Source organism: Bos indicus, chromosome 1 (assembly GCF_029378745.1).
Source record: "Bos indicus isolate NIAB-ARS_2022 breed Sahiwal x Tharparkar chromosome 1, NIAB-ARS_B.indTharparkar_mat_pri_1.0, whole genome shotgun sequence".
NCBI lineage: Eukaryota > Metazoa > Chordata > Mammalia > Artiodactyla > Bovidae > Bos > Bos indicus.
The window spans coordinates 129877480-129899180 of NC_091760.1; the positions used below are offsets into that span (position 1 = coordinate 129877480).

The 21701-nt window shown below is 40.1% G+C and overlaps 1 protein-coding gene across 1 annotated transcript in view; it reads left to right on the top strand.

Annotated features, from left to right (window-relative positions):
- Nucleotides 1-21701, top strand: part of LOC109559781 (uncharacterized) — a 169806-nt gene that overhangs the window by 83618 nt on the left and 64487 nt on the right.

Consider the following 21701-nt stretch of genomic DNA (forward strand, 5'->3'; position numbering starts at 1 on the left):
CCACTCAGCCAGTAAGTTGAGGGGCAAGCTTCAGTAGAGAAGAAAAGTACTTTATTCAGAAAAGCTGGCAATCTGGGGAGATGGTGGAAGGTGGTGGACTTAACGTCCAGAGACCACCTCCAAAGGTTCTGCTCAGCCATGACAATTTTTAAAGGAGAAAAGAAGCGGACACAATCTCAGTTAGTCATCAGGTGGGAGGTCAAATTCTTCATCATCTTTCCACTGCATGCAGACCTGCTGACTTCTCCAGATCTTCCTTGGGACACTATCTTGCCCACGTGGCCCTCCTGCAATTGGATGTTCTCTTGCCCACATGGTCTGTATGGGTCTGCCTATAAATTTACTAAGCAGAAGCTCAGGGTAGAGGGTCAGTCATCCTTTAACTACTTAATTCTTCATTTTTATTCTTAATGCAGGAAAGGAATCAACAGGTTAGGTAAGGTATTATGTATGTTTAGTAAAGCAGAAATCAGGAGCTAAGTAAAATGTTGCCTAATGCTCTCCTCTTTATGATTAAGGCCTGGAGAAAACAGGGATGATCAAATAGAAAAGAGGCAAAGGAGCTGCTGACATTAGCTTGGAGGCCCAAGTAATCACACGAACTGCACTATTAAGGCAGGTGCCTGTGCGCTAAGTTGCTTCAGTCATTGTATCTGACTCTTCACAACCCCATGGATTTTAGCCCGTCAGGCTCCTCTGTCCCTGGGGATTCTCCAGGCAAGAATACTGGAGTGCATTGCCATTCCCTCCTCCAGGGGATCTTCCCAACCCAGGGATCGAACCCCAGTCTCATGTCTCCTGCATTGGCAGGTGGGTTCTTTACCCCTAGTGCCACCCGGGAATCCCCCTTTAGTTTAGTTTAGTCTAGTTGAGAGGTTACCTTCTTCCTTCCCCCCGCCACCAATCTGCTTATGGTCACTCCAGCTTCTTTTCCTTGTTTCCATGTTTCTTAATTTCTAACAGCACTTGCAATTGTTGCTCCTGATACTTTTGACAGGATTCCTGCCTTTCAGGGCTTTGTTTCTCAGGATGCTTTTCAGCAACAACAAAAGAAAGAAGAAAATGAATAAAAGGGTCCCTGAAGTGGATAAGAGTTGGACTGTACTGGTGCCCAGGGGAACAGTGAGCTTTGCCCGGCAAAAGTCCCAGAACTGAAGGCTGCCAGATGCCTGCTGGCATTACCTAACACTTTTCTCAACTGTTTTGACAAGTGTAGTTTTGTTTAAATATGTATGGTAATTCTTAATAACATGCTGATAAATGTGCCAAAGCATGCTCTGTGGAAATAATGAAGTCTTTACTGTTTGGGATGCTGTTAAGTCTCTGCTTCATGGCTCGTGAGGCTGCTAAGCGTTTTAAACAGCAGAAACATTCTATTGAAGCCCAGTCCTGTTGGGGGAGTGGTCTCATTTGTCTAAGTCTACTCTAGAGGCAGAATCTTTGTCATGTGCCCAACAGACCTGGTTTGGGGATGTTCACAGATAGAGGTGGGACTACCTTCTGAGGCCTGGCTGCCTTTGTTGTTGTCATTCAGTCACTAAGTCGTATCTGACTCTTTATGACCCCATGGACTGCAGCACACCAGGCCGCCATGTCCTTCACCATCTCCCAGAGCTTGCTCAAACTCATGTCTATTAGTGATGCCATCCAACCATCTCATCCTCTGTCATCCCCTTCTCTTCTTGCCTACAGTCTTTCCCAGCATCAGAGTGTTTTTCAATGAGTTGGCTGCTGCTGCTAAGTCTCTTCAGTCGTGTCCGACTCTGTGCGACCCCATAGACGGCAGCCCACCAGGCTCCCCCGTCCTTGGGATTCTCCAGGCAAGAACACTGGAGTGGGTTGCCATTTCCTTCTCCAATGCATGAAAGTGAAAAGTGAAAGTGAAGTCGCTCAGTCATGTCTGACTCCTAGCAACCGCATGGACTGCAGCCAACCAGGCTCCTCGGTCCATGGGATTTTCCAGGCAAGAGTACTGGAGTGGGGTGCCATTGCCTTCTCCGCAATGAGTTGGCACCAGGTAGCCAAAGTATTGGAGCTTCAGCTTCAGCATCAATCCTTCCAATGAATATTCAGGGTTGATTTAGGCTGCCTTAGGGCTCCCCAAAGCTCAGTTGGTCATCAGCACAGTGAAACAGAAAAAGCACAGGCAGACCTGGATTCAAATCACACTCCTGCCGTTTGCTGGTAGTGTAACCGTGGGAAAAATCACATGACCTTTCTGAATCTCTTTTCCTGTTCTAGTTATCATGACTATATAACAAGCCACCATAAACTAATGGTGTCAACTGACCACTTTGTTATGCTCAGAGCCTCATGGGGATGGCTTGTCTCCACTCCACGATGTTTGGGGACTCAGCTGAGAAGATTCAGAGACTAGGAATGAGTGGACAGCAGGAAGCACAAGTCAGCTGGAGACCTCTTCATTCACATGACTAGCAGTTGATGCTGGATACTGCCAGGGACGTCAGGTGGGACACTGACTCTAACCATACTCAGAGCTCTGCTAGGGGGACTCTGCATAGGCTAGCTGGGGCTTTCACAGCCTGGTAGCTGGGCTCTAAGACTAAAGTGCCCTCAGATTACAAGGTGAAAACACAGCCTCAGAAAACACACCTTTTCCCCTAAGCAAAGGTTCCCACCCAGATCCAAAGGGACCTCTAGATGGAGAATTGGCCAGATCTAGAAGAATATGTTGGCTGGGAGATGATAATGGGACCATCTTTATCACAGTTCCTTCCTCTGCTGACCAGCCAGGCCAGGGAGTAGAGCAAGGCATAATGGCTGAGCGCCAGCCACGCATCATGAACTATTCATATGTTATCAAATTCTTACTAGTGTAAGGCATTTAAAGAATTCTGGGGACTGGGAGAACACAAGAGGGTAGTGGCTACCTCATTTATCCTCTCACGGGGATGGCATGTACACAGGATGGCCCCAAGCAAGCAGGTTTTAAGTTTTTGTTCATATTGCATCTGCTAATCTTTTATTGGCCAGAGGAAGTCTCACAGCCAAGCCCAAAGTCAAGTGGTGGGGAAGTACGTTCTGCCTCAGTGAGGCTGTGGCAGAGGTGTGGGTGTGCAATATTATAATGGCAGAGTGAGAAATTAGGACTAATAATCCAATCTACCATTTCACTTTCTAGAACAGAGAAAATTGGATAAGGATATTATGACATTATAGCTAGTGTTAAACAGTATAATCTTGGATGCAAAATACCCATATAAAGTAGTAGGTTATCAACTGCTACTAAAAGAATAAATTCAACATGACCAGGTAGCATGTATCCCAGTATTCAAGGACAGTATAACATAAAGGTATCTATTAATATATCACATTACTAAGACAATATATTTTTATGAAACTTATCATCTCAGTACACACTTAAAAGCCATTCCATAAAATTCCACAGCACCTACTCAGGGATTTTTTTTTTTTTTTACAGCTCTTAGTAAATTAGAACTAGGACACTTATTTAGCATGATACACAATGGAATAACAGCCCTTCAGAACCCTTGCCACAGAAGCAAGAAAATAGAAAAGAATGCCTACTCACCACTATCATTTTCTGATGGCATCATTCAAAAATAAGAAATATCACCATAGAATTGAGACTCAGTTTTCATTATTGCAGGTGGTATTACTATATCACTAGAAAATCCAGGAGAGGCATTTGGAAAACTGTTAGAACTAGTAAGTTTAGTAGTGCAGCAGAGTTTTCTGTATAACAGCTATAATACAATGTAATGGAATATATAGATAGAGAGAGAGATAAAATATGAGGGGATAAAAGATCCATTCACATGAGAAAGAGCTAAGGACATCTGCCCTCAGGGCTAACCAGAACCAAAAATGTGAAGGGTACTGAAGGCAGTGGCTCTGTCCTCTGCTGAGAGACTTGACCCAGTGAAATATGACCAAGTGCTCATGAGAACTGGCATTCATTGATTGGCTTTTTAGTGAAAATGCCAATGGGTATTTTTCTTTATTTAACTCAAAAAAGTATGCCAAATTTCTCCTGGAAGACTAACCATGTGCTCAGAAAGCTCTCTTAAGACATTAAAATGTAATTTTAAAAAGAGATTAGGGACTACCTTGACGGTTCAGTGGTTAAGACTCTGCACTTCCAATGCAGGGGGCATGGGTGCCATCCCTGGTTGGGGATCCCGCATGCTGTGAGGTACAGCCGAAAAAATAAAATGAAAATAAAAACAGATTAAATGAGTGTGACGGGGACTCAAGACAGCACAACAGAAGCTAAAATCTATGTGAAAGAAAATATGCTGTAAGGAAAAAACAAAAAAATCAGTGATGGGGGTACAGATTATTTAGTTAAACAGGAAATGAGGAAGTCACCTAAGTATTTGAAGAAAAAAATCAGTAATTTCCTACCTTATGAAATTCAGTCAGCAAAATGCTACAGATAAACCTTAGAAGTAGAGAAATCCCTGTCAATGGTGTCTCCTTTGACCTGTAGCTCCCCCTTGAAATACTTCTAAGATGGAAAGAACGATTACAAAAAGCCTAAATGTTGCCTGAATCCTTTAACTGTGAAGAAAATAATGAAACTAAGATCTACCCAGACTCTGAGATGGTCGCCCAGCCTTCCCACTGACAGATAGACCTTTCTGAAGTCAGCTGACTGGTCAGAGGGAAGTCACGAATCATAAAAGGAATTGCATTTCCAAAGAAGGCCCTACCCTGCAGGTTCAGGCCACCTAGCCTTCCACTTACAGAGATAAAAATTTTAAATCCCTGGTTCTTATGAGATTCAAGAGCAGAATGTGATAAAGCGTAGCCTGCTTGAGGACAGGGAAGGGCTTTTGGAATGAAAAATGGCATCACCACATTCATGCTCAGTGGAGACAGGGAGCAGGGAGACAATTTCTGGCAACTGAATAGGAAATTAGGTCACCAGCGCAAGGAATTCTTCCAGAACACAAGAAAACATAAGGATAGGAAAATTATGAGATGAGACAGAGAACCAATGCAAGACTTGAGTAGAGGAGCAGCAACAGTCAAGAAATGACAGAAGAAAATACAGAAGGACTCTGACCAATAATGGTTAGTCTTACAGTTTTTTAGTTTGTAAAAACAATACATGTATTTATTTATCTGGCTGTGTTGGGACTTAGTTGCAGCACTCGGGGTCTCCCTTGTGTCATGACGGGTCTTGTGTTGTGCTGCAGGGATTCTCTAGTTGTGTCTCAAGGGCTCAGTAGTTGCGGTGCACAGGGTTAGTTGCTCCACAGCAGCATGTGGGATCTTCCGGGACCTAAGGATTGAACCAGTGTCCCTTGCATTGCAAGGCGGATTCTTAGCCACCAGACCACCAGGGAAATCCTAGACTTACAGTTTTTTTTACTTTATGATGGTGCAAAATCAATACATATGTCGTAGACTTTGTACTTCATATCTTGACTTTTGATCCTTTCCTGGGCTAGTGATGTGTGGTATGGTCCTCTTGTGATGCTAGGAAGTAGTAGCAGCCACAGCTCCAAGTCAGCCACGCAATCATAAGGGTGAACAACTTCTATACTTAACAGCTGTTCTGTACCCATCCAACAATTCTGCAATACATTATCCATTAAATTTCAGGAGGTATTCATCCCTTTATCTGAGTATACAGCAAAAGTTCAGAATATTCAGATATCTGGATCACAGACGTCTTCTGGAGATAGATTAATTTTTACAAGTAAATCAATGTATGAGTAAATGAAGAAATGTAAAGATGGGTAAATATAAAGAAAGCTGGGCATGGACCAGTTATGTGAGTATGTAACAAACATGAATTATTATTATACATTACTATAGCACTGAATGGAGAAGGACATGGCAACCCACTCCAGTATTCTTGCCTGGAGAATCCCAGGGACAGAGGAGCCTGGTGGGCTGCCGTCCATGGGGTCACAAAGAGTTGGACACGACTGAGTGACTAAGCACAAGCATCATAAAATTGACTTTGTGTTAGAAGATCTTGCCTGACTGTAGGTTAATGTAAGTATTCTGAGAGTGTTTAAGGTAGGTGAGGCCAAGCTAGGATGTTCAGTAGGTTAAGTGTATTAAACACATTTTTGACTAAATGATATTTTCAACTTATGATGGGTTTATCTGGACTAGCTTATCATAAAATGAGGAAGAGCTGTATCCTCATTATATGCAGACTTGAGGCTTTACTGCCTCAAGTAATGAGGCAGTAATGAGGATATGGGGAGTTCTCTGGTGGTTCAGGTGGTAAAGAATCCGTCTGCAATGCAGGAGACCAGAGTTCAATCCTTGGGTCAGGAAGATCCCCTAGAGAAGGAAATGACAACCCACTCTAGTATTCTTGCCTGGGGAATCCCAAGGACAGAGGAGCCTGGCAGGTTCGGTGGGTCCTGTGCGTCTGACGCAGATTCGTATCTCACTTTTTGCATCCATGGGGTTGCAAAGAGTTGGACACAACTGAGACACTTAATACTTTCACTTTCACTTTCATGAGAAGTTCTAGTTGGATGAATGCATGAGAGCTCAGTTTCTCAGTCACGACCAACTCTTTGTGACCCTATGGTCTGTAGCCTGCCAGGCCCCTCTCTCCATGGGTTTTCCAGGCACAAATACTGGAGTGGGTTGCCATGTCCTCCTCCAGGAGAATGTTCCGACCCAGGGATGAACCTGAGTCTCCTGCAATAGCAGGTGGATTTTTTATCTCTGAGTCACCTGGGAAGCCCCAGTTGGATGAATACCTGGACCTAATTGCTAGCTGCTAGACAGAAGTTGGGGAAGGTCCATGATTTGAAGGAGAATTCTCTCTATATGTTTGCCAAGACTCAACAGGCAAACATTTAACATGCTTGTTTAAAAGAATTCATACACATCAGTAGACAAATGAGCAACAAATATGAGCAGGAGGTTCAAGAGAAATATAAATATCTAATAAACAATAAAAATTACACAAGCCATTTTTAATGCAAATATTAAACCCCAGGAAATTCCTACTAATTGGCGAATGTTTTTAAATTGAGTACTCCCAGTATGACCAGTACTGACCATGTGGAGAGAAATGAGCCATCTCATACTCTGCTGCAGTCTCTCTCCCCTTATTCAGAATTTCTGAAAAGAAGTTTAGCAAGATGTGGCAAAAGCACACAAAATAGTGAAGCCAGTAGTTTTCCTTTCTAAATTTACCATAAAAATGTATCCAAAACTTAAAAAAAAAGATAATCATCATATAAATGTGAAAAGAAGTACCTAAAACTTGCAGCCAAGATCTACAAAGATGATCACAATATATTGATTCTATCATAAATTTTTTAAAAATCTCTATTACCATGCATCTATTACAAATGGCATTTTCAGAGCTCTAATGACCAAGAAAAATGCTTATGATATAATCTAAATAAAGAAGATAAAAAATTGAATTTACATTATATGAAGAAATAGAAGAAAAAGACAAAGTTAACCAAAAATTAACCAAAGTATAAATGATATTATCCTCTGTTAAGTTTTTGATTCTTTACACTGTTAATATACTAAAATATAATATTTCTATGAAGTGCATTAATTTTAAAATTTATTGTGTATATTTATAGCCATTCCCTCTCCAGGGGATTTTCCCGACCCAGGGATTGAACTCAGGTCTCCTCCATTGCAGGCAGATTTTTACCATCTGAACCACTAGGGAAGTCCATATATTTATAAACATATGTAATAAAAGTTAAATTACTATAAGACTTGTAGTAGTACTTGTTCCATTCTTCCCCAGCACTGACTCCTGGTTCCCAGAGCAATCAGTTTTGATTTTTTATTTTAAGCTGTTCTCTCTGCTTTTTGACTCCCTGTTTCTAAATAATATGCTTACACTATTGTTTCTTTTTTTAATATAAATTTATTTTAATTGAAGGTTAATTACTTTACAGTATTGTATTGGCTTTGCCATACATCAACATGAATCTGCCACAGGTATACACGTGTTCCCCATCCTGAACCCCCCTCCCTCCTCCCTCCCCATACCATCCCTCTGGGTCATCCCAGTGCACCAGCCCCAAGCATCCAGTATCATACATCAAACCTGGACCACTGTCAACTGAGGGCTTCCCATCACTGTTTTCCTAGGGACTGCCTTTGCCTATCTCCTGATTTGGAACCCTTGTTTCTTGCATCCCATGCCTTCCATGCCTTCTGTGTTTATTTTGTTTGTTTGTTTAGGTTTTGTTTGGAGGGAGTGGATTTTCTGGGGGAGTTGTTTTGTTTTGGAGATTATTTTGTCCTTTTTGTTGTTTATACTCTTCTTTTGGTGGGGTGCATCCTCTAGCATCTTTCTGAGAAAGAATCTATGGAAGATAAAGTTTCTGAGACCTTACATACATGAATGCAAGTTTATTCCATTCTTCAGCTGACAGGTCAATAAACTATAGCCCATGGGCCAAATTTGGCCTGTAGCCTATTTTCATGTGAGCTAAAAATGATCTTTTTACATTTTGAAGAGGTGTTTTTAAAAAGGAATGTGCCATCAAGATTATATGTGGCCCACAAAGCCTAAACTATTAAATATCTGTTCCTTAATATAAAAAGTTTGCCAGCCCCATCCTAACTGATTGGTTGCTTGACCAAATAAAGAATTCCATGCTGGAAATAATTTTCCTTTCATATTTGAAGACTTTGCTTCATTGTCTCTTGGATCCCAGAATTGCTGTAGAGAGGTTCAGTGCTGTCCTAGTCCTGTGTAGTCAATCTCTTATTTTCTCTCTGGGAACTTTTAGAATCTTCTCTTTAAACCTGGTAATCTGAAATTTTACAGTGGTCTGCCAGTGTGTGGAACTTCTTTTATTCAAAGTGCTGAGCACTTAGAGAGCCTTGGACTCTGAAAACTTCTCAGACTCCTTCTAGTCTGGGAAGATATTTGTATTCTTCCTTTGATATTTTTCTCCTTCTGTTCTCTCTTTTAGGGATTTCTATTAGTTAGACGCTGGACCTTCCAGATCGTTTAAATTTGTCTTCTTTTTAGCATTAAAATTTGTACCAATTAGCATTAAGATTTGTACCATTAAGGTACCAATGTACCTTCCAGTTCTCCTAACTTATTTTGTTGCTGCTGTCATCCACCAGAATGTAAGCTCCTTGAAGACAAAAATTGGTCTGCCTCATCCCTACTGTATTGCCCCAGCACCCAGCCCAGCACCTGGCATGTGATAGGCAGTTGGTGAATATTGTCAACTGAGCGAGTATTTTTTTTTAATTGGGGTATAGTTGCTTTACAATTTTGCATCAGTTTCCGCTGTACAAGCAAGTGAATAAATATGTATACACACATTCTTCTCCCTCTTGGAGCTCCCTTCCACTTCCCCCCGCCTCAACATTCTACCCATTTGGGTCATCACAGAGGACCTAGGGTATCAGGTATAGCAAACTCCCTGCGCTGTACAGTAGAATTCCACTAGCTGTTTTATACATAGCAGTGCACATATGTCAATCCCAATCTCCCGATTCACCCACCGCCCATGTCCACATGTTCATTCTCTACATCTGCATCTCTATTCCTGCCCTACAACTAGGTTCATCTGTACTACATGACCCAGTAATCTCACTACTGAGCATATCCCCTGAGAAAACCATAATTCAAAAAGACACACGCAGCCCAGTGTTCACTGCAGCACTATTTACAATAGGCAAGATGAGGAAGCAACCTAGATGTCCATCAACAGATGAATGGATGAAGAAACTGTGGTACATGTATACAATGGGATATTACTCAGCCATAAAGGGAACAATTTTGGGTCATTTGTAGTTTCACAGATGGACCTAGCCCCTGTTATACAGAGTGAGGTAAGTCAGACTGAGTATTTTAATTTCTAAGAGCTTTGTCCTGTTCTCTGATTGTTCCTTTATAAAATATCCCATTCTTGTTTCACGGATGGGATATCACCCCTTGTTTTCTGAAAATACTATTTGAAGATTTTTGAAGTTACCTTTTGCTTTCTGCCTTGCTTTTATGTCCTCCAAGTTCCTTTCCTCCTGACAGCTGTTTTGGTCTCTGTCTTTCATGATCAGCACCTTTCTAAAACTGGTCTTTCCCTGGGCTGTCCACTCCCATCTGCAGATCAGGCCCTCAGTGTCATCGGGAAGCTATGGGTGTGTGGGCGAAGCTGGTGGTCTTTATGATATATGTCCAGCCCCCATGTCCAAAACCCCAGAATGTGTCCAGAGAGGTGGCTCCAATCTGGTATTCTGGGAGCCCTCCTGTCTTAAGAACGGTAATTCTTCCTCCACTCACCTATGCCCAGGAGTCAGGGGTCTCTCTGGTCCAACCTCGGCAGAAAGCAGAAATCTGGTTTTTTGCCAGGATGGGAGAATAAGGTAATCAGTTGGATCCAAGGGCTCCTTAGACAAACCCCCAGCCAGTCCTCCTGTGTTCAGGCCCTCTGGCACCCTCACTGGGAGGTTGTTGGTTCCTCTGGGCTTGTGCCATGCATGGCAGTCTGTACCTTACTGTCTCCCCTGCCTGCAGACTCTGCCAGCTCTGGTACCCTTGTTCATCAGTTCACCAGCTTCCAAAATTGTGTTGACCTTTCCTATTGCTGTTTATTTCCCTATTCTCTTTCCTTGTGATTTCATACTTCTTTTATTCCTTTACTGCCATTTTGTTGAGTTCCAGAGTGGGTGGAGATAAGCAAGAAATTCTTTCTGCCATGTTAAATGCGTAGCCACCTGTTACTATGATAACCCCAAGGTAAGGAAAGGATAGCTTCGTACTAAGTGATGTGCTGGCCATGTTACCCAGAATAAAATGATAGGTTCACATACTTAAGGAACCCTCAACTTCATGCATAGGAAATACAAAGACAAACAGATAATTATCATAGAAGTGCTGTAATAGAGGTGTGTCTGGGCCACAGTGAGGTCACTGAAAAAGTACCTCCATCTAACAGGAGGGAGTGCATGCTTGCATGCGTGCTAAGTTGCTTCAGTTGTATCTGACTCTTTGCGATCCTATGGACTGTAGCCTACCAGGCTCTTCCATCCAAGGGATTTTCCAGGCAAGAATACTGAGGTGGGTTGCCATGCTCTCCTCCAGATATCTTCCTAACCCAGGGATTGAACCCATGGTTCTTATGACTCCTGCATTGGCAGGCAGGATCTTTCCCACTAGCACCACCTGGGAAACCCAGCAAGAGGGAGAGAGGGGATCACATAAGAGACAACACAGGGATTGTAGGGTTGTGGGGAAGGATAAACACTTAAATTCATAACCATTTAGCGGGCAAGGCAGAGTTTTAGCTCAAATTGTTATTTTTATTGACTCTCCTCTCCTGGGAACTATAACAAAGCATTGATTTCTCAGTATATAACCTCCCCTGTCAAAATGAGCTAAGCCATCCCAGGTGACACCTGAGTATGTAAGATGCTCAGCAGAGCTGCCTGGAGGAGCCCCTGGCCTCCCACCCCTTGAAAAACAGAGATTAAGGTGAAGATTAAAAGGATGTAAATTTCCCAAGAGAGTTGACACCCAATAGGAGTTAGTTCTCCTAGCCCCTATTTCTTTTAAAGAGGAAAAGAGAAAGAACTAATACCCTCCATGTGTAATGTGAGACTCATGTGCAGAATTACAACTTCCTTTCCTTTCTGTAACACTCAACTTGTTCTAAACCACCATTTCCATGAATGATTAAAAAAAAAAAATTGCCACTTTAAGGTAACTATCTTCTGATTTTAAACTTTTTTTTTTATAGGTCAGTTTGCAATCAAGTTTCTATTTTCCTGCCTACTTTCCCAAGAGTGAGTTAAGCATTTGAGATGGCTTATCATCCTGGCATCTGAATGCCCTTCAGCTGAGGGATCTGCCCTTGCCCTTGGGCATCAGCCTCTGTCCTCTCTGCCTCCACTTTTGAAGCCTCCTTGGCTTCTCTTGGCTCAGGCACTGCTGCTTCTATCTGGGCCCAAGCTGGGCTCTCCATGGTACTGCCAATGCCGTGGCCCCTGACTTTAGGCTGCACACCTGTACCCTGTACCCCCACCTAGTATCGCTCCTGACCTTTACTTCTCAGCACCCCACCCCCCTAGTACTCCTCTTGAGGAATCGGAGATATTCATGGACCTTTGCCATGTCCTGCTAAAGCTGATGGAGAACTCAGAAGGCAGGGGAGAGAGTGTTTTCTGACACCATCTCTGCCTGCACTCACCACACTGCCATTTCCACTCTATTGATGCCGTTCTGTGTTGGCACAGGACAATGGGACGCGGTCTCCTCCTAGAATTCCAGGTGGGAAGCAAAATGTGTGTCTGTCTCTTCTGCAATTTCCAAACCCAGCTGGACCCCTTCACTATGCCCTCCCCCACCTAACACACACCAGACTTTGTCTCTGAGGGGTGGTAGAAGGGTGTAATTTTTTGTGTGGGATATTTTAAACTTTTTTTCTATTGGAGTAGGGCTAATTCACAATATCGTGATAGTTTCAGGTGCACAGCAAAGTGACTCAGCCAGACATACACACGCACACCCTCCCATCCAGGCTGCCACGTAACACTGAGCAGAGTTCCCTGTGCTGTACACTAGGTCCTTGGGTTGTGCAGTAGGTACCTTCAACTAAGAAGACATAACAGTCCTAAATGTGTGCACACCAAAACCTGAGTCTCAAAATACATGAAGCAAAAACTAGTAAGAGCTGAGAAGCAAAATAAGCAAATTCACCATTATACTTGGGACTTCAATACTCCACTTGCAGAAATTGACAGAACTGCTAGACAGAAAATCAGCAAGGTTATAAGAGAACTGAACTAACACCATCAACCAACAGGATCTAATTCATGTGCATGTAACTGTCCACCAATAAAAGCAGAATACGCTTTTTTCAAAGACTCATGGAACATGCACTAAAACAGGCCATATTCTAAGCTATAAAACAAACTTCAACAACTTTTAAATAAATGAAATCATTTGGATTACAGTCTATGACCATAATGGAATCAAACTGAAATCAATAAAACAACAGGAAAATATTAAAACATTTGGATATTAAGCATACTGCTAAATAGTCCATGGGTCAAAGAGAAAATCTCAAAAGAAATTTTTAAAAACATAGAACTGAGTGAAAATGAAAATACATCATATTCTAATATGGCCAATCACTAGATTGTACATCTAAAAATGGTTAAAATGGTCAATTTTATGTATATTTTACCACCACAAAAAAAAATGCAACCCCCACAACAATAAACCTTGTTCTTTATCACAAAAAATTAGTAAAATATGGCAAATAACATAGCAGCTAAAGCAGTACAAGAAGGAAATTTATAACACTAAATGGTTATTTTAGGGAAAAAAATCAAGAAATAGAAGGCATACATATAGAAAAGAAGAAATAAAACTTTCCTTGTTTGCACATGACATGGTTGTCTATGTAGACAATGCCAAGGAATCTAATTTTTTTTTTTTAATTTCATAGAATAAGTGAGATAAAGATAAACAGGGTTCACCTGGTGGTCTGGTGGTTAAGAATCTGCATGCCAGTGCAGGGGACATAGATTCCATCCCTGGTCCAGGAAGATCCCACATGCCACAGGGCAGCTAAGCCTGTGCGCTACACCTTCTGAGCCTGCACTCTAGATCTTGTGAGCTGAGCCACAACTACTGAAGCCTCCACACCCTAAAGCCAGTGCTCTGCAACAAGAGAAGACACAGCAATGAGAAGCCCGTGCACCACAATGAAAAGTAGCCCCACTTACTGCAACCAGAGAAAGCCCATGCATAGCAATGAAGAGTCGGTGAACCACAATGAAGACCCAGCACAGCCAAAAACAAATCTTTTTTAAAAATCACCAAGTCAATCACATTTATGTATATTAATAACAAACATGTAAAAACCAAAATTAAAAACACAATTCCATTTACAGTTGATCTAAAGAAAATGAAATGCTTAGGTATAACTCAACAAACTATTCAAAATTATAAAATACTGATGGAAGAAATCAAAGAAGACCAAGACAAATGGAGATGTTTACATGGCTGTAGATTGGAAGACTCAAAAAAATAAGTAAATAATTCAATGAATGATTTGGAATCAGACTAGAGAGAGAGAAATACAAACTTAGTGAATTGGAATATAGATCAGATGAAATTATCAAGAATGGAGTGAAGAGATAAAGAGATTTGTTTCTAATTCCAAGAAAGAGGGTAAGAGACATGGGAGCTATATATACACAATCAGCTAGAAGAAGCGGGCAGAGCACAGGGGACAGAGGCATTTTCTGAGGAGATAATAACTAAGCATTTTCCAGGTCTGATAAAAAAGATACCAATGCCCAGATTTAAGGGATCTGTTTATCCCAAAGCAGGGTAAACAGAAACCCCCTGTGTAGTCAAAGGAAATATTAAAAGCAACCAGAAAAATACAGGTTACCTTCACAGAAATGGCAGTTAGATTAAAGATGGTTTCAAAACAGCATCAGTTAAAAGTCAAAAAACAGCAGAACCTTCACTTCAAAGGACTGAATAGAAATGATAGCCAAACCAATGAGTTCATACACAGTGCAAGAATATTTTGGGGGTGAGAGTAGTATCTTGAAAATGTCTTTTCAGGCAGGAAGTCACTAACTTAAGAAAATTCTACAGGATATATTCTGTCAGAAGGAGAGTGATTTCCAGAAAGCAGGTCTCGTATGCAAAGAGAAATGGAGTGCAAAGAAAATGTCAAATACATGGGTAAATGTAAATGAGCATTGGTTGCATAAAACAGAATAATAAGTTCTAATAGCTAAGGGGAAACAATAGGTTTAATATATGTACAACACTAGCATGGACAGAGCTCTCCAGTCCTCATGTGATTCAGGAAGAGGGGAAAGGTCTTTATTTACTTTGGATGTAAGACTACATTTAATTCCAATCCAGGAGAAAAAAAAAAAGAAGCCCAAACACAAGCAGGACAAGAGGGGAAAAATAAAACAAACAGAACATAAATTATGTTACAAGAAGGAAAATATATGATGGTAGCTTTAAACTTAAGTCTGTTAGCATTCACATTGAATGTAAATTAACTTATTCCAAGAAAGAGTCAATAACTGTCAAGCTTGACCAAAAAAAAATTATTTTTAATTCAGCTACAGGCTATTTACAAAAGACTTGCCTAAAACAAAAGTACAGAAAGGTTGAACATAAAAAGGTAAAAAAAATATATGATATGCATATACTAATCAAAATAAAACTGTTGGGGACTTTCCTTGTGGTCAAGTGGTTGAGACTCTGTGCTTCCAATGCAAGGTGTGCAAGTTCAATCCCTAGTTAAAAAACTAGGATCCCACATGCTGTACAGTGTGATCAAATAATAATAATTTTAAAATAAGTTACACTATTGAGGCTAGGGTCTATATTACTATCAGGCATACAAACTTTAAGTAAAAAGGATTACTATAGAGAGAGACTTGACTCATAGATATGTTAGAATCACAAATATGCTGCTGCTGCTGCTGCTGCTGCTAAGTCACTTCAGTCGTGTCCAACTCTGTGCAACCCCATCGACGGCAGCCCACCAGGCTCCCCCGTCCCTGGGATTCTCCAGGCAAGAACACTGAAGTGGGTTGCCATTTCCTTCTCCAATGCATGAAAGTGAAAAGTGAAAGTGAAGTCGCTCTGTCGTGTCTGACTTTTAGCAACCCCATGGACTGCAGCCTACCAGGCTCTTCCGTCCACGGGATTTTCCAAGCAAGAGTACTGAACTGGGGTGCCATAGGCACCTAAATAACAGCCTTAAAATATATGAAGCACAAGTTAAAAGAACTAAAAAGAAAAAATGGAAAAATTCACAGTCATAGTGGGAAATTTTAACATGCCTCTCTTAGTAACTAATACAACAGACAAAATAAGAACATAGATTTTAAAAAAGCAATTGGCAGTATTGAGTAGTTGGACAGAAGATCACACAGCAGTCATAGAATACACATTTTTTAGGTACTCATGGAACATTGACTAAAACTGATCATTCCCTAGGACATAAAGCAAGTATCAACACATTTCAAAGGATTGAAATCAATAGAGTATGTTCTTCACAGCTGCAACTAAGCCAGAAATCAGTAACAAAAAGGTTACCAAAAATCTCAATATGTTTGTTTGGGTAATTACAAAAAATACTTGTAAATAATTCATGGATCAGAAAAGGTATAAAAATAGAAAGTATTCTGAACTAAATGATCATGAAAACTTTACATGCAAGTAAAAAGTAAAAGCAAGTAAAGTCATGTTTCAAGTATACAAGTAAAATCATGCTTATAGGGAAGTTTTATAGCCAGAACTATATAGGCATTCCTAACTGTATTAGGAAAATAAGACAAATGGCAAATTAGTTAGTTGCACATCTATCACCATTAGAAAAAGAGCAGCAAACTAGCACCAAGAATGTAGGAGAATAGGATTAATAAAAATAAGAACAGAAATTGATGAAATGGAAAACAAGCATTCAGCAGAGAAGTTCAATATAGCCAAAGGTTGGCCCTTTGAAAAGACTAATAAGATTACAAGCCTCTGGCAAGATTGAGCAAGGAAAAAGAATGGAAACACAACCAACATTAGGAATGAAAAGAACATCCCTGCAGATGGTATCGACACTAAACAGATAAGAGAATATTGGGAACAACCTTATGCCAGTACATTTCAAAATTTAGATAAAATGGACAGAATCCTAGAAAGATGAAAGTTGCCAAAAATTATAATGAAGAAATTAAAATCTGAATTATTTTACAACCATTACAGAAATTAAATCAGTAGTCAAAAAAAAAATCACACAATTTAAGCTCCAGCCTCATAAGACTTCACCAGTGGCTTCTACCAAACACTTATGGGGAAAATGTTATTCCAAACCCATACAGTCTTTTTTAGAGCATAGAAAAAGGGAACTTCTAACAGCTTTTATAAGGCTAGCATAACCTTGATATCAAAACCTGATTAGGACATTAAGAGAAAAGAAAATTATAGACTTCTCTTGCTTCCTAAAAAAATATTACCAGAGTAAATCCATCAGCACATTACAAAGATAATATATCTTGACCTAACTGTTTATCTCAGGAATGCAATGTTAAAGATTAGAAAGTTAATCAATGCAATGCACTGTATTAACTGACTAAAGGAGAAAAACCACATAGTCATTCCAAGAGTTGCAAAGAATTCATTTATGACAAAAGCTCTTAAACTATGAATAGCTGAGAATATCTTTTTTTATTTTATTATGGTAACAATGACTTATAACATTATGCAAGTTTCATGTGTACAACATTATATTTTTACTTCTGTATACCCTCACCAGACTTCCCAGGTCACACTAGTGGTAAAGAACCTGCCTGCCAATGCAGGAGACATAAGAGATGCAGATTTGATCCCTGAATTGGGAAGATCCCCGGAGGAGGGAATAGCAACCCACTCCAGTATTGTTGCCTAGAGCATCCCATGGCCAGAGGAGCCTGATGGGCCACTGTCCATAGAGTCACAAAGAGTTGGACAGGACGGAGGCAACTTAGCACACATGCATGCATACCATCACCACTGAAGATTTAGTTCCCAGCTGTCACCATACCATTGATCTCCTCTATCCATTTCACCCTCCCTCCACCCCTCCCACTCTGGTGATCACTACTCTGTTCTCTGTTTGTGTTTCTTTTTGTTGGGTTTGTTCATTTGTTTTGGTTTGGTTTTTTTTAGTTTATTTTTTTATATTCCATATATGAGTGAAACCATACAGTATTCGTCTTTCTTCTGACTTATTTCATTTAGCATATTACCCTCAAGGTCCATCCGTGTTGTAACAAATGGCAAGATTTCATCTTTTCATGACTGAGTAGTATTCCATTGTATGTATGTATGTATTTGTATATGTGTATATATATGGGCTTCCCTACCACAACTTCTTTATCCATTCATCTGATTAGGAACCTAGGTTGCTGCATATCTTGGCTGTTGTAAACAATGCTGCAGTGAACATAGCAGTGTGTATATCTTTTGAATTAGTATTTTTTGTATTCTTTGGATAAATATCCAGAAGTAGAATAGCTGGATTATATGGTAGTTCTATTCTTAATTTTTTTTGAGGGATCTCCATACTGTCTTCTCCACCAAGAGTGCAAGAGGTTTTCCTTTTCTCCAGATCCTCACTCACACTGATTTCTTGTCTTTTTGACAATAGCTGTTCTGACAGGCGTGAGGTGATATCTCATTGTGGTTTTGATTTGCATTTCCCTGATGTTTAGTTATGTTGAGCTTCTTTTCATGTGTCTAATGGTCTTCTGTATGTCTTCTTTAGAAAAATGTCCACTTACTTCCTCTGCTCATTTTTAAGTTGGGATTTTGTTGTTATTGTTGTTTAATGGTATGTGTTCTTTATGTATTTTGGACATTAAACATCTCTTTTAAAATAGCATATTTGTCACGACAGACCATGCTAGGCTAAAGAAACAAATGCCACAAGTTGAGGAGCTTAATGCACTAAATAAGGTTTATCTCTCATCAGCTAAATCCCATGTAGATTCAGAAGATCTACATGGATAGTTTCCTCCCAAGCTCAGGAAGGAATCCCTGTGTCTCAGGGATCCTGGTAGGTCCCATAGACTTTGCTGTCTTAATAGTAGCTTTCAGATCCACTATGAAGAGCTGGAGGGTCATGCAAGGGTTTTTATGGCCAAGTCTACTTCGTGCATACATCAATTCTACCCACATCCCATGACTCAGTCTCTTCAGTTAAGTCCAATTCTGTCACCCTATGGACTATAGCCCACCAGGCTCTTCTGTCCATGGGATTCTCCAGGCAAGAATACTTAAGTGGGTTGCCATGCCCTCCTCTAGGGGATCTTCCCTACCTAGGGATCAAACCCACATCTCCTGCATCTCCTGCATTGCAGGCAGATTCTTTACCAGCTGAGCCATCAGGGACTATAACTCAGCCAAATCACAAAAAAACCCAACCTAATTTCAAGAGAAACGGAAATATTAGCTTCCTATAAGCTCTGAAAGAGGAAAAATAAAAATGGGTCCTGATGAACACATAGCATGTTCTCTGCCACACGTGAGAAAGGATATCCACAGAAAACTTATAGCAAACATCATATGTAATAACAGAGCTTGGAAGTTTTTCCTCTTGTAGTGGGCATAATACAGGATTCCTGCTAATACCATCTCTGTTCAGCATAATACCAGAGGTCTTAAACCATGCAACAAGAAAAATAAAGTGTAAAAGAATTGAAAATGAAACGGTAAAATTGTTGGTATTTTGGACATAGAAGATTAAGACTCTGAAGGTAAACTATTAGAATTAATGAGAGAGTTTAGCAAGCTTACCAGATACACATTCAAGATAACTAAATCAGTTATATTTCTGCACATCAACAAGGAGAAAAAAAAAAAAAGTATTTTTAGAAGTATCATTTATAATGGCATCAAAAAATATCAAGAATCTAGAAATAAATCTTACAAAAGACGTGTTAAGTGCTGTACAAGAAAAATTGTAAGACTTTGTTTAGAAATATTTAGGAAGACCTAAACAAATGGAAATGGAAACCCATTCCAGTACTCTTGCCTAGAAAATCCCATGGACGGAGGAGCCTGGTGCAGGCTACTGTCCATGGGGTTGCAAAGAGTTGGACACAACTGAGGGATTTCACTTCACTTCAAATGGAAAGAAATACCATGCTCATGTAATGGAAGGCTCAATATTATAAAATGGTCAATTCTCCCTAAATTGAATTATAGATTTAATCCAATTCCTATCAAATTTCAGCAGGTTTTGGGGGCTGTTTCATCTTTATGGAACTTAACAAATGCTTTCTAAAATGTATGTGGAAAGTACAGAGTCAAGACTTGCTGAAACACTCGAAGAAGAACAAGTTAGGAAGATTTACTTAGTCACATTAAGAAGTGTACTAAAGCTCCATTAAATAAGGCAGTGTGACGTTGTCTAGGGACAGTAAATAGTAAATAGAACCACAGAACATAGCAGAGTGGAGAAAGCAGCTGGTACACAGATGGACGCTAGGAATCCCACGTGGTGACACTGCACAGCAGGGGGGCGGAGGCTCTTTTTGGTAAATGGTGCTGGAGTAATTGACTATCCAAATGGAAAATACTTTTAATAGGACGCCCGTCATGCGCAAAGACACCAGTGTGAAAAACAAAACTATAACACTTTATGAGATAATACAGGAAAATACCTTTATAACACAAAATGCACTAGCCATAAAGGAAAAAACCTAACAACCCAGCTACATAAAAATTCAGGACATTCGATTCCACAAAAAGAACAATAAGACAAGTGAGAGAAGTTATTTAGGACATGTACAACCAACCAACAAAGGGCCAATATTTGAAATAGATGAAGAACTTTACAAATCAATGATAAAAAGGCAGAAACCTGAAATAAAGGCAAAAGATTTAAACAGGCACTTCACAAAGACTTAAGCTTGAATGCTTAATAATATATATGAATAAATGCTCAGGCTCATTGGTAAGCAGAAAAAGGAACATTAAAATCACGATGAGCCATAACTATACATCCATCAGATGGGAAAATCCTGACAATAACCCTGTATGGTTATTTGCTCGATGGTGTGGAGCAAATGAAATGCTCATACACTGCTGATTGGAGAGTAAATATCTATAACCGCTTTAGAAGATTGTTTGGCATTATCTAGTAAAGCTGCAAATACATCTACCCAATGGTTTAGCAGTTTCACTCTTAGGAAGGGTACATATCCTAAGAAATATATGCTTGTGCACACAGGGAGACTTGTGCAAGCATTTTCAGACCAGCATTGTCGGTAATTGTCTAAAGCCAGAATCAAATGAAATCTATCAACAATAAGACAGATCAATTATTTGGTATATAATCATGCAATAGAATATTATGTAGCAATAAAACTGGTTGGACTACATGAATTTTATTAACAAAATGAAAATGGCTTATGGAAAGAACAATTCAGTATGATTCCATTTTTTTAAAGTTTCAAAAGCAGGCAAAAATCTTTGTTTTTTCAGGCTGCATAAATACATGGTGAAGTTATAAAGGAAAGCAAGAGAATTATGAAAAAGTGAGAATTGTTGATCTTTGTTCAGTCGCTCAGTTGTGTCAGACTCTGTGACCCCATGGACTGCAGCATTTTCCCTGTCCTTCACCATCTCCGAGTTTGCTCAAACTCATGTCCATTGAGTCAATGATGCCATCCTACCATCTCATCCTCTGTCGTCCCCTTCTCCTCCTGCCCTCAATCTTTCCCAGCATCAGGGCCTTTTCCAATGAGTCAGCTCTTCGCATCAGGTGCTTGTGTGCACAGGGAGAAAAGTGAGAATAGTGATTAGTTTTCATCAGAGTGTGGGGGTGGTGATAAGGAACTTCTGTATCTTAACCTGGGCGAGGATTAGAAGAGGATGTACTTTATAACTCTTTGTAAAACTGTATTTTTTCATGCTCTTTTATGTGCATGTTTATATCTTATAATACAATTTTTAATATAGCATGTACTAAGTTAAAATATTAACTCCCCTCATAGATATTATATTTCATCCTTCCCACAAGGTGCTGCCAAGCACCTATTATCCCACTTTACAGAAAGGAAAACTGGAGCTCAATTGACTCAGCATTTTATTCTTTCAAATATCTTGGTAACTTGCCTAAGGCATCCTAGTGAGTGATGGAACTGGAGCTCCCACCTGAGTCCCACTCAGAGGCTCTCTGAGCCCCATTCATGCTCTTTCCACGATG